Raw genomic sequence first — 12,036 nt, forward strand, 5'->3', positions numbered from 1 at the left:
TATTAATCCTAGAATAGGTTTTATGTCTGTTTGAATAATATGAATAATCTCTTTCTTCTGGATGTTGTTTTTCTGCATGTATCAACTATCTTTATGTCATGCATTGAGTTCAATGTAAATTTAGCTGCTCTATTTTTTTATAGTTGTCTTCCTGGTTTTATCTGTTGATGGGTCAAGGTTAAAATTAAAGCCTCCTCCCTAGTAAAATGTGTCCCTGTGTGTCTGCTATCTTTAAAAAAATGTCCTGCATAAATTCCTGGTCATCTTCATTAGGTACACAAATGTTCAGCAAGTTCCAAGATTCTGAATAAATCTGGCACATCATCATTACTTATCTACCTGCTGGGTCTGTTATTCCTTTTGTTATCTTCATTGGCAGATTCTTATGAACTAATATAGCAACTCCCCGGCTTTTGAATTGTACGATGATGCGTCGACATGACCTACCCAGTCTCTCTTCAGTTTGCGATGTTCCAACTCAGTTAAGTGTGTTTCTTGTATAAATGCTGTGTCTATTTTCTCCTTTTTAAGTAGGGTTAGTAACTTTTTTCTCTTGATTTGATTGTGGATTCCATTAATATTAATAATCATATAGTTCAATGTACATCTTACCCATCTGTTTTCACCCCTCTCCCACTCTTCAACCCCTTCTCCCAAAATCACTCTTTAGATTGTACTTACTCTTTACTGTGTCGTGATGACACAACTAGTAGGAAAATAACAAAAACCATAAACCCCCCAAAAAAATACTAATAAAGAAAACAACATTAAATCCCCCTTTAATGATTGTCTTTGCCCCTCGTAATACAACCACAACTCCCTTTTCTACGTGGGTTGCAGTATGTACCACAAATGTCAACAGATTTCACAGTTGACAAATCGTACCCCCTCCCCAGCCCCCCAGAGAAAACGCTATATATTCTTAAAAATATAACAGTCTTTTTTAAACCTCTTTTTATTTCCTAAACGTCCGTAATCAAACTTTTAACATTCCAATGTATTGATATACATGATCTTAACCGTCCTTTTATTACTTTCTTCACTCCTCTTCTTGTTTATTTGGTAATTGATCTGCAAAGCGACGAGCTTCTTCTGGATCTGAAAACGGTCTATTTTGCCCACCAGGGATGAATATCTTCAACACTGCTGGATGCTGTAACAAAAAGTTATAACCTTTCTTCCAAAGTACAGTTTGTGTTAAACTCCTTTTGCTTCTTTAAATGTTCAAAGCTTATAACTGGATAAAGAAATATTTTATTCCCATTCTACTCCAGTGGTGCCTTATTTTCTTTCACTCTTTTCACAGTTCCACTATTTTCTCCCTTGTTGTGTATCGCAGTAGTTCTACTAGTAGGGAGCGCGGTTTCTGCTATGGCTTTGGCGCCAATGCTCTGTGGGCTCTTTCAATTTCTATTTCTTCTTGGAATTCTTCCACTCCCAAGATCTGTGGGATCCATCTTTTTATAAATCCTTTTATATCTGCCCCTTCTTCACCTCCTTTCACGCCCACTATTTTTATATTATTATTTCTGCTGAAATGCTCTAAAATGTCCATTTTTTTGGGCTAATAAGTCATGTGTCTTCTTTATCTTATCTCTATCATCCACTGTTTCTCTTAACACATTCACCTCCATTTCCGCACCTATCCCTCTGTCTTCCACTTCATCTCTTCACTTTCTCATTCCTGCCATAACATTCTCCATTCTTTGTGTTTTTACATCTTTATCTTGCATGTTTTTGTTAATAGTTCTGAGCTCAGCCATTATTGATCCTTTGACTGTTGAAGTTTTCCTTATCCACCATCTGTGTCTTTTTTTTTACCTGGTATTTTTCTTGTACATCTTTATCTTCCTTTTGTTTTTTTTCTTCACTTGCTCCATGTTGATCCTGCTTCTAACGATGTCTCCTCTACGGCCTCTAAAACTGCCGTTTCAGCATCCCGCTGTCGGCATCCGTTCCCACCGGCATCTTCGCTATAATGTGTACTGTGCATATGCGCTGGCATTTCCTTTTCTGCCACTGCAAGACGATGTTTGAGACCGCCCCGGGGGACGTCGCTGCCTGCTCACTGATTGGGCCATTCTCTTGGAGAGAGCTCCCTGCTCCCAAACACCGGTAAGGCCTTCCTCTTTTTTCTCTGGCAATTTCTTTATTTCTTTTTTACTTGACATTGTTGACTTTTCTTTCTTTGGAACTGTGAGAGATGAGAAAAACTGACATTGCAATATGAACATGAAGAAATGAAGAAAATAAAATTGATACATAAGTAAATGAATGAAGCCAGTGCAAACAACATGAGACATGGATATTAGAAGGCAGGAAGCTGACGCTGTCTGAGTAAGATAAGAATCTCCTACAGCAGCAAGTTCACTGAATGAAGGAGAGAAGGACAGACAATTGAGAATAGAAGTAGAGTTAGTCTGAACGAGATAAGGGTCGCCAAGCCCCAGATAGAATTAGCAAGGCTTGCATAAATAATTAGAAGACCTTAGACAGTATTAGCAAGTTATGCATATATAATTAGTAAGCCATACACAGATTTTTCAAGTATGCATATTTAACTAGTAAACCCTAGACAAGATTAACGAACCCTGCAGATGAAGGGACTGTAGCCCTGAGAGTCGGGAAGGTGTGAATGGGGACAAGGGCTAGGATGTGAATAAGGACAATGGGAATAATGGCATAAGAAGACACCGACAGGATACCCCCTGGTCCTCCAAGTATACTGAAACTGCACGTAGGCAGGAAGGATTGCCTCAGCCAAACCCATCCAGGGAGCAGAAGAATGTAAGGGGGAGGGTATTCTGATACTGAAATTTACTGTATAAAAGTTGGGTGAGCCCCAGTGTATGTGTGTATTCCCAGGGTAAGGGGAAGCACCCAACTTTGCATTGTTGTTGTAATAAATGTTCTTTGTTCTCAATATTTGTCTCGAGCAATTCCTTTAAAGGTACTTCTATTTCTAACAAATGGGGGCTCGTCCAGGATCACACTCCCTCCACTGACAGAGTGCCCTACGACAAGAATAGGTGCACCCCAGCTGATTCAGCTGGACTCACGGATGACGGGTGGCTGGTCAGTGGAAGAAGCGAGTGATATCCGAGAAGAGGCATTGAGAACAAACGACGGAAGAACGTTAAGGAAGCGCGCTAGAGCCTTGCTACTGGAACCCGGTAAGAGGAATTTTAATATGGGTAGCAAGGAAGAGAGTCTTGGTAAAGGATGTGAGGATCAGATAACTACGCACAGCCCGCTTGGGTTGATGTTATCTGACTGGGGCACGGGAAAGACCCGTGGAAAGGACAAACTGACCATGGTCAGGTATTGTTGTAGGGACTGGGTTAAATACCCGATAAAAGGGAGCTCCGTGTACTGGCCAAAACTCGGATCCGAGGATGACTGGATGTGTCAAGCTTTGAACATCTGGCTCTATCAAAACCAGAGAGATAACCTAGAGAGCAGGGAATATGCAGCCTGCTGGCTTAGGGGATCGTGTGATCAATTGGTTTTGAAAGAAAAAGAGTACAGGGACAAGAGAGAGCAGGAACCTTTTGTCCCTGAACCACAAGGGTGGGATGTGCTACATTCCCTCCCTCCACCTTATGTTCCTCCTATGCCGGCTCCTATCTTTCCTCCCCCTCCTATAACCTACCCTTCTGCACCTTCCCCACCTCCCCCACCACTAGAGAAGAGAGAAGAGAGCAGGAGTGGTATGATGACTCGCTCACAAAGCACTCGATTACCACCCCCGTTGACAGGAGAGAGAGGAAACTTTAATTCAGAACAGTGTGACACTCTTCAGGAAGAAAGGGCAGAGTCCCCCAATCCATCTCCCAGGGAGCAGGAACCCAGATCTAATAAGCCAGAAACCAACTGGATGCGACCCCTGCGGGATTTCCCGCAGGAGAGGGTCTCGGTTTCGTAAATGTGCCCCTGACCAGTACTGAAGTGCGTAACTTTAAGAAAGAACTCACCTCCCTGATAGAAGATCCCCAGGGATGTGCCGAACAGTTAGACCAATTTTTGGGACCAAATCTACATACTTGGGAGGAGTTAACATCTATCTTTAAGACCCTGTTTACTTTGGATGAGCGTGGAATGATCCGCCAGGCAGGGATTAAAGTCTGGGATAGGGATCACCAAGGGGGACCAGATGCGGTACCAGGAGAAACTAAATTCCCCTTGGCAAGACCTAATTGGGATAAAAATACCAATGACGGTCGGGTATTGATGGAAGAGTACAGGGTTAATTTGATAAGAGGAATCAAGGAATCTGTCCCAAAGGGACAGAATTTCAAGAAAGCCTTTGAGGTTCCCCAAGGTCCCGACGAGACCCCCTCCGCATTTCTGAATAGATTGCGCACGGCAATACAGCAATGTGGGGGTCTCGACATAGAATCCCCAGCAGGGCAACAATTGGTACTAACTGGTTTTGTTACCAACTCAGCCCCAGACATTAGAAGAAAATTACAAAAAACGGAAAATTGACATGAGCAAGGAATTACCCAGCTACTACAGATTGCACAGAAAGCATTTGTCCAGAGGTCTGAAGATAAGCAAATAGGGAAGGCAAAAACATTAATCCAAGCAGTCAGAGAGGTAGTAGATGAGCGACATAAAAAGGGTAGGGACTGTGTGCCAGCTCCTGTATGCGGTGAGGGAAGCCACGGGTGGGGAAGTGCGGACCCCAGTGGATGGAGGAGTAGAGGAGGATTCCGGGGACGACGACCCTTCCCGGGGCACCTTAGAAACCCAGGTAGAGATTGGGAAACGGGAACATTTGTCTGTTTCCATTGTAAAAAGGAAGGACACTTTAAAAAGGATTGCCCACTGTGAGCCAGGGACTCACGATCCTATGCCCTGATGGAAGCAGATTATGAATAGGGGGGGTCACGGTTCTCAGTCAATACACACTGTGGGGCTGCACGGAGAACCATTAGTTAATTTATGCATAGGACCCCACAGTGACAACATGATATTTTTAGTTGATTCTGGAGCAGCCCGATCTAGTATTTTACACCAACCAAAGGGGGTTAAAATAGAAGGGACAATGATAGTTTCGGGGGTGGGAGGAAGGGACTTCACAGTCCCTGTATTAAGAGAGGTCAGAATCCAAATGGGAAATTAGGTAATAGTAGAGGATCTTCTACTACTTCCCCAAGCTGGAGTATGCTTATTAGGACGAGACTTACAGGACCAATTGGCTAACGGTACCAGACCACTAGAATCAGGCATCAGGGTTCAATTTTATATTTTAAGCGAGGAAGATCGAGAACTTATCAATCCAAGAGTATGGGCAGAAAAAGGCAATAGAGGAGTTTTAGACATTCCTCCCCTCCAAGTAACTTTAAAAGACTCGCAACAAACAATTAGAAGAAAACAGTACCCAATTCCTATAGCTGGCCGCAAAGGTCTGCAGCCCATAATTGACCAGTTGCTTAAGGATGGTATAACTCGAACCTTGTATGTCACCCTTTAATACCCCGATTTTACCTGTTCAGAAACCAGACGGTACCTATCGATTAGTACAGGACTTAAGGGAGTTGAACAAAATCATTCTCACCCGTCACCCTGTTGTACCTAATCCCTATACAATCCCCATAGTAAATGGTTTAGTGTGATTGACCTCAAAGATGCTTTCTGGACCTGTCCGTTAGCAACAGAAAGCAGAGACATGTTTGCCTTTGAATGGGAAAACCCTTTTATTGGACATAAAAATCAATACCGGTGGACTGTCCTTCCTCAGGGCTTTACAGAATCTCCAAATTTATTCGGTCAGGTCCTGGAACAGATACTAGATGAGGCTCCTCGGAGAGACAATTGTCAGCTAATACAATACATAGACGACTTGTTAATTACTGGAAGAACATACAAATTGGCTAAAGAATTTACTGTTGCACTTTTAAATTTTTTAGAAAAAAAAGGTCTTAGAGTGAGCGAATCCAAATTACAATTTGTTCAATCAGAAGTTAAATACTTAGGTCATCTGGTAAGTCAGGGAACTAGGAAAATAAGTCCAGAGAGGATACGTGGTATTCTGCAGATTCCCCCTCCAAAAATGCCAAGGAACTTAGGAAATTCCTTGGCTTAGTGGGATTCTGTAGAATCTGGATGGAAAATTATTCTAGCCTTGTCAAATTTCTTTACGATAAACTCACGATTATAGAGACCGAAGCTCTAGTCTGGACAGACGATGAGATTAAAGATTTTGACTTTGTTAAACATAGCCTTACGCGTGCCCCAGTCTTGGCACTACCCGACTTAAATAAGCCTTTTGATATATACACTAATGCCAAAGGAGGTGTAGCCACCGGAGTACTAACCCAGGACAGGGCAGGCTATAGACAACCAGTGGCTTTTCTATCAAAGATTTTAGACCCCGTTTGTCGTGGCTGGCCAGAATGTGTACAAGCCATCGCAGCCACTGCTGTTTTAGTTGAGGAAGGACGGAAGATTACTTTCGGTGCCCCTATGATAGTTCACACCCCTCACACAGTCCGCAATATTCTCTTACAACGTGCTGGGAGATGGCTCACGGACCCTAGAATTTTAAAATATGAAACGATCCTAATGGATAGGGATGATTTGACCTTGCTCATGACTAAAACCCTTAACCCAACAGCCTTCCTCGTTGCTCCAAATTTGGACAATTCCACAAATGAATTAGAACATGAGTGCTTAGAAGTCATAGACCTACAAACCAAAATTAGGAAAGTTCTAACTGATGTCCCTTTAAAAGAAGGTGAAAGATGGTTTATTGATTGCTCTTCATGATGCATTGCAGGAACTCGCTATAGTGGGTACAGTGTAGTGGATGGGAAGCAAGGACTGGTGATTGAAGCCGGTCGCCTCCCTGATCATTGGTCAGCGCAGTTCTGTGAATTATACGCCCTATGCAGAGCACTCCACGGCTTAGAGAACAAAATAGACACTATCTACACTGACTCTAAGTACGCTTTTGGTGTAGTCCACACCTTTGGGAAGATCTGGAAAGAACGGGGAATGATAACTGGTAAAGGACAGAAGTTAGCCCATGAACACTTAATTGTCCAATCCCTAGATGCTCTGATGCTCCCGATTGAAATAGCCGTAGTACATGTCCGAGGACATCAAAGTGGTGACAGTCCTGAAGCTAACGGCAACAGACAGGCTGATGCAGCTGCCAAACAGGCTGCACTTGCGGAAAATATTCACATCCACCTATTACTGCCCACACCATTAGAGATTTAAAAAACCCCCATCTTTTCACGGGAAGAGGAGGTCTCAATGAAAGATCAGGGATTTCGCCAAACTGCCGACGGGTTGTGGTGGACAGCAGACAGACGTCAAGTCCTTAACAAAGCATTAGCCCGCCAAGTGGTAGATCAGCTACACCAACAGACACATTGGGGAACTCAGGCGCTTGTTGATGCCTTTCAACGATCTTTATACTGCTCCGGTATATATACAATTGCTAAACTTACTACTCGCAGTTGTCCGATCTGTCAGAGAATCAATAAGAAATCTATGCGCCCTGTACTGCCTGGCGGTCGCGACATTGCAGTTCACCCGTTTCAACGCATACAAGTTGATTTTACAGAACTTCCTAAAATTGGTATTTACAAATACCTTCTAGTCATGGTAGATCATTTTACACGATGGGTTGAAGCTTTCCCCACCCCGAATGATCGAGCTATCACTGTAATCAGAATACTTATTGAATCTGTGATTCCAAGATATGGTCTGATTCAAACCATTGATTCAGACCGAGGAACACATTTTACCTCTCAGGTTCTCCAGGGTGTCTGCAAGAAACTGGGAATAGACTGGCAACTACATACCCCATGGCACCCCCAAAGTTCAGGTCGAGTTGAAAGAATGAATCAACCTTTGAAAAATCAACTCACTCGACTTCATGAAGAGACTGGCCTCTCCTGGATTAAATCTTTACCATTAGCCCTGCTTAGAATTCGCACAGAATGATGTTTGGACTTCCATTTATGGGATTCCACACTGATACCCCTATCCCTGAGGCTAACGATCAATACATTTCAAAATTTATACAGGGTCTTTCTACTTCTATACACGACCTGAAACAGAAGGGATTATTAGCCCAAACTCCACCCCTGGAATTTCCTATCCATTCTATTAAACCTGGTGATTGGGTTTATGTCAAAGCATGGCAAGATAACCAACTGAAACGTGCCTGGGATTGTCCCTACTGTGTACTTTTGATTTCAGACGCTGCCGTGCGAACAAGAGAAAAAGGCTGGACCCACATCCAACGGATTAAACCAGCTACCGAACCACAGGATCACGACAGTCAAACTCAACCCTCCACCTGGCGTGCAGTGCCTCATCCTTCTGACCTGAAACTTACACTATGCCGTGAAAAAGTGCCGTAATGTTGTTTTTATTCTTTATTGTATTGTTTAATTGTTGCTTCTCCATTTCTGGGACATCACTTAATTACTCACAATGTATTAAGTCCTCCTGGAATAGGGGCAGCAGAGGTCACAATTTTTTTCCTTTAGCGTTTAGACAAGGTGTAGATTTAGTTTTTAGCCATAGTAAGATATGTTTTAATAAGGGATTCCAATACGGACCAGGGGACCAGAACAGCTGTAGAGACCATCACTTAACTTCCCACATAGATATTAAAGGTATGAGTTCTAAACCTGTAGCACAAAGAGAGCGATATGACACAGACACACTGAATGTTAGTAATGTTGGAATCTAGGGGTTAAAACAGTATGAAATAAATGATTAATTAATAAGTGTATATTTACTGCATGGTTCAGGGAAAAAGGAATGTGATTAAGTGGCAATCACAGCATGGAGCAAAGTTGGCTGAGCAAAATTGTCTGCTCCAAAATACAGGGAGAGGAAATGCATAAAACGATTTAGGAGGAATGCTCAAACTAAAGGAGGTGGTGAGTAGCACAGGAGACACAGGCCAGATCAGAACAAAGAATGGCCTGCAAGAAACAAAGGGAATGGAAAACCAGTCTAGGAGGAAGATTAAGGCAGGAGGAGGTGTTAAAGAGAACAGCAGAAATTGGCCAGACAAGAACAGAATGGTGATTAGAAATATCTGGGGATGAATTAATTTCTGATCAACACAACAGGATAGTCTGGCCTGGAGGATTAAGATGGGAGTGCTACACCCCAGATATCTGCAAAACAGGAGATGACTTGTGATAACCCTTATGCAAAAAGATCTAGCAAAGGAAGACAACTTTTGTTCTGTATGATAATGAAATCTAGCAAAGGAAGCCAACTTTTGTTCTGTATGATAAGGTTGACCTATATAAACTGAGCCAACTGGACAATAGGGGTCAGTCTTGGGGAGTAGCTCACTGTGCAGGTGACCTATGAACTAATGATTGACCCAGAGCTCTGTTAAGTTTTATTCTTGTGCTGTGTAATAAATTGACTGTTGAACCGAATACCTTCTCCTATCACTTCATTCAAAGAACACGCTGGACTCAGACTACACATAGACTAATTTAAGAGTAAGGTAAAGCCAGAGTCCGACAGTAACCAATGCACCTGTCAGAGAGAGAGAGAGATGTTTGCAAATGTACACAGACAGGCTTCGACTCACAACTTCAATTATACTCATACTGTAACATACATCTCTGATCATAATGCACAATCCTCCCCAGACTGGTCTTTTCTCAAACATCCTTTGGGTTCCGCGGCATTCACAATCCTTACTACTGCATCGTTAAGGGAAGTTCCAGTTATAAACGGCAACAGCGGCTACCGATTGCTAACGCTCCTTGCCATCTGAAACATCTAATCAGACTCCATGCAGCCTTGGGCATTATCATCCAACACAACACAATGGCCCTGAGGTTACGGGCTGAAGATAAACAACGTTTACCAGACACACTTCAACAACACCACCTGCCTCTCGATTACAGCTTCGCTGCTGAACGCAGCACTTGTGAAAGACTCCTTAAAGACACTACTCACAACGGGCAGGCGGTTAAGAACACTTCTTCAGGATGTCGAAAAACTTCCCATGCCCAGGGACAGACTTTGCAACCTCGGTCCTCTGCGGTATGGACTGGACTTTTGACCGGTTACTGGAGTCTGATACTCGCAACCCTTTTAACAGCTGGACTCATTACTCTCACCATCTTACTGCTTCCCTACATACAGACTGGTACACATCGTTTAACTCATCAACCCTTTCGTCAGAACACTTACACCCAAAGGATGTACGATTCCCAACATCTTTCTGAGGACATGAAAACTGCTATCTGTTTATTGACCAGCTGGGAAAAACAACAAGTTCCACTTTACCGCATCAGTAATACTGATCTAAAAGAAAACGGAGGATTGTGAGAGACCAGTAACACTGAGATCAGTAACACTGATCATTGCGTGAGATCAGTATTACTGATCTAAAAGAAAAGTGAGGATTGTGAGAGATGAGAAAAACTGACATTGCAATATGAACATGAAGAAATGAAGAAAATAAAATTGATACATAAGTAAATGAATGAAGCCAGTGCAAACAACATGAGACATGGATATTAGAAGGCAGGAAGCTGACACTGTCTGAGTAAGATAAGAATCTCCTACAGCAGCAAGTTCACTGAATGAAGGAGAGAAGGACAGATAATTGAGAATAGAAGTAGAGTTAGTCTGAACGAGATAAGGGTCGCCAAGCCCCAGATAGAATTAGCAAGGCTTGCATAAATAATTAGAAGACCTTAGACAGTATTAGCAAGTTATACATATATAATTATAAGCCATACACAGATTTTTCAAGTATGCATATTTAACTAGTAAACCCTAGACAAGATTAACGAACCCTGCAGATGAAGGGACTGTAGCCCTGAGAGACGGGAAGGTGTGAATGGGGACAAGGGCTAGGATGTGAATAAGGACAATGGGAATAATGGCATAAGAAGACACCGACAGGATACCCCCTGGTCCTCCAAGTATACTGAAACTGCCCGTAGGCAGGAAGGATTGCCTCTGCCAAACCCATCCAGGGGGCAGAAGAATGTAAGGGGGAGGGTATTCTGATACTGAAATTTACTGTATAAAAGTTGGGTGAGCCCCAGTGTATGTGTGTATTCCCAGGGTAAGGGGAAGCACCCAACTTTGCATTGTTGTTGTAATAAATGTTCTTTGTTCTCAATATTTGTCTCGAGCAATTTCTTTAAAGGTACTTCTATTTCTAACAGAACCAACTTCAAGTTCTCCTTGGACTTTTTATCTTGTGATTTTTTTTATACTTCTCTGCCTTGTTTTTCTACCTATTTTTTCAACTTTCTCTGTGGAGGGCCGGGTTTCCCTGACCAGCTACTACTCCATCACATGATCTCCTCTTCCCTCTGAAGTTTATTCTTGTCCTGAGAGTTGGTGCCTCCATACCAGGTAGTGATGCAACCAGACAGAATACTCTCCACCTGTAGACGTTTACGAGTCTTCGGTGACATACCGAATCTCCTCAGCTGCTGACGAGCCTTCTTTGTGATCGCATCGACGTGGAGGCTCCAGGACAGATCCTCGGAGATGTTGAAGCTCTTGACCCTCTCCACGACTGAGCCCTCGATGGGCACTGGGTCATGATCTCCTGACTCCCTCCTGAAGTCCACAACCACCTCCTTGGTTGGTTGTTGGTGTGACACCACTCAACCAGCTGATCTCCTGCAGATACCAAAGTGAAGGGTCGCTTCCCTTAAAAAGACTGTTCAGCGCCCCAAACAGTGGTGAGGGAGGAGTGGGTGCTTGTGGCCCTTCCTGTATAGTATAAATCCGTTTTTTATTACATTGACAATAAAAGAACCTTGAAAAATGGATTAAATGGCTGTGGGATCATGTTGAGCCCTTGCTCTTGATTAGCTGAATGGCCTTGGCCTCAATTTCACACTTCAGCGCTCCCCTTTGCAGGCGTGGAAAGTTGGCAGGTGTGTCGGCCAGCGCTCCCCCTGCAGGAAAGGAGGTGGGAGCTCCGCTGGAAGCTTGGCGGTAGGCGGGTGGGCTTTGGCGCCACTCAGGGCTCCACCTGCAGGAAGGGAGGAGGAAGTTCTG

The sequence above is a fragment of the Narcine bancroftii genome, chromosome 3 (genome assembly GCF_036971445.1).
Source record: "Narcine bancroftii isolate sNarBan1 chromosome 3, sNarBan1.hap1, whole genome shotgun sequence".
In the NCBI taxonomy this organism is placed as follows: Eukaryota; Metazoa; Chordata; class Chondrichthyes; order Torpediniformes; family Narcinidae; genus Narcine; species Narcine bancroftii.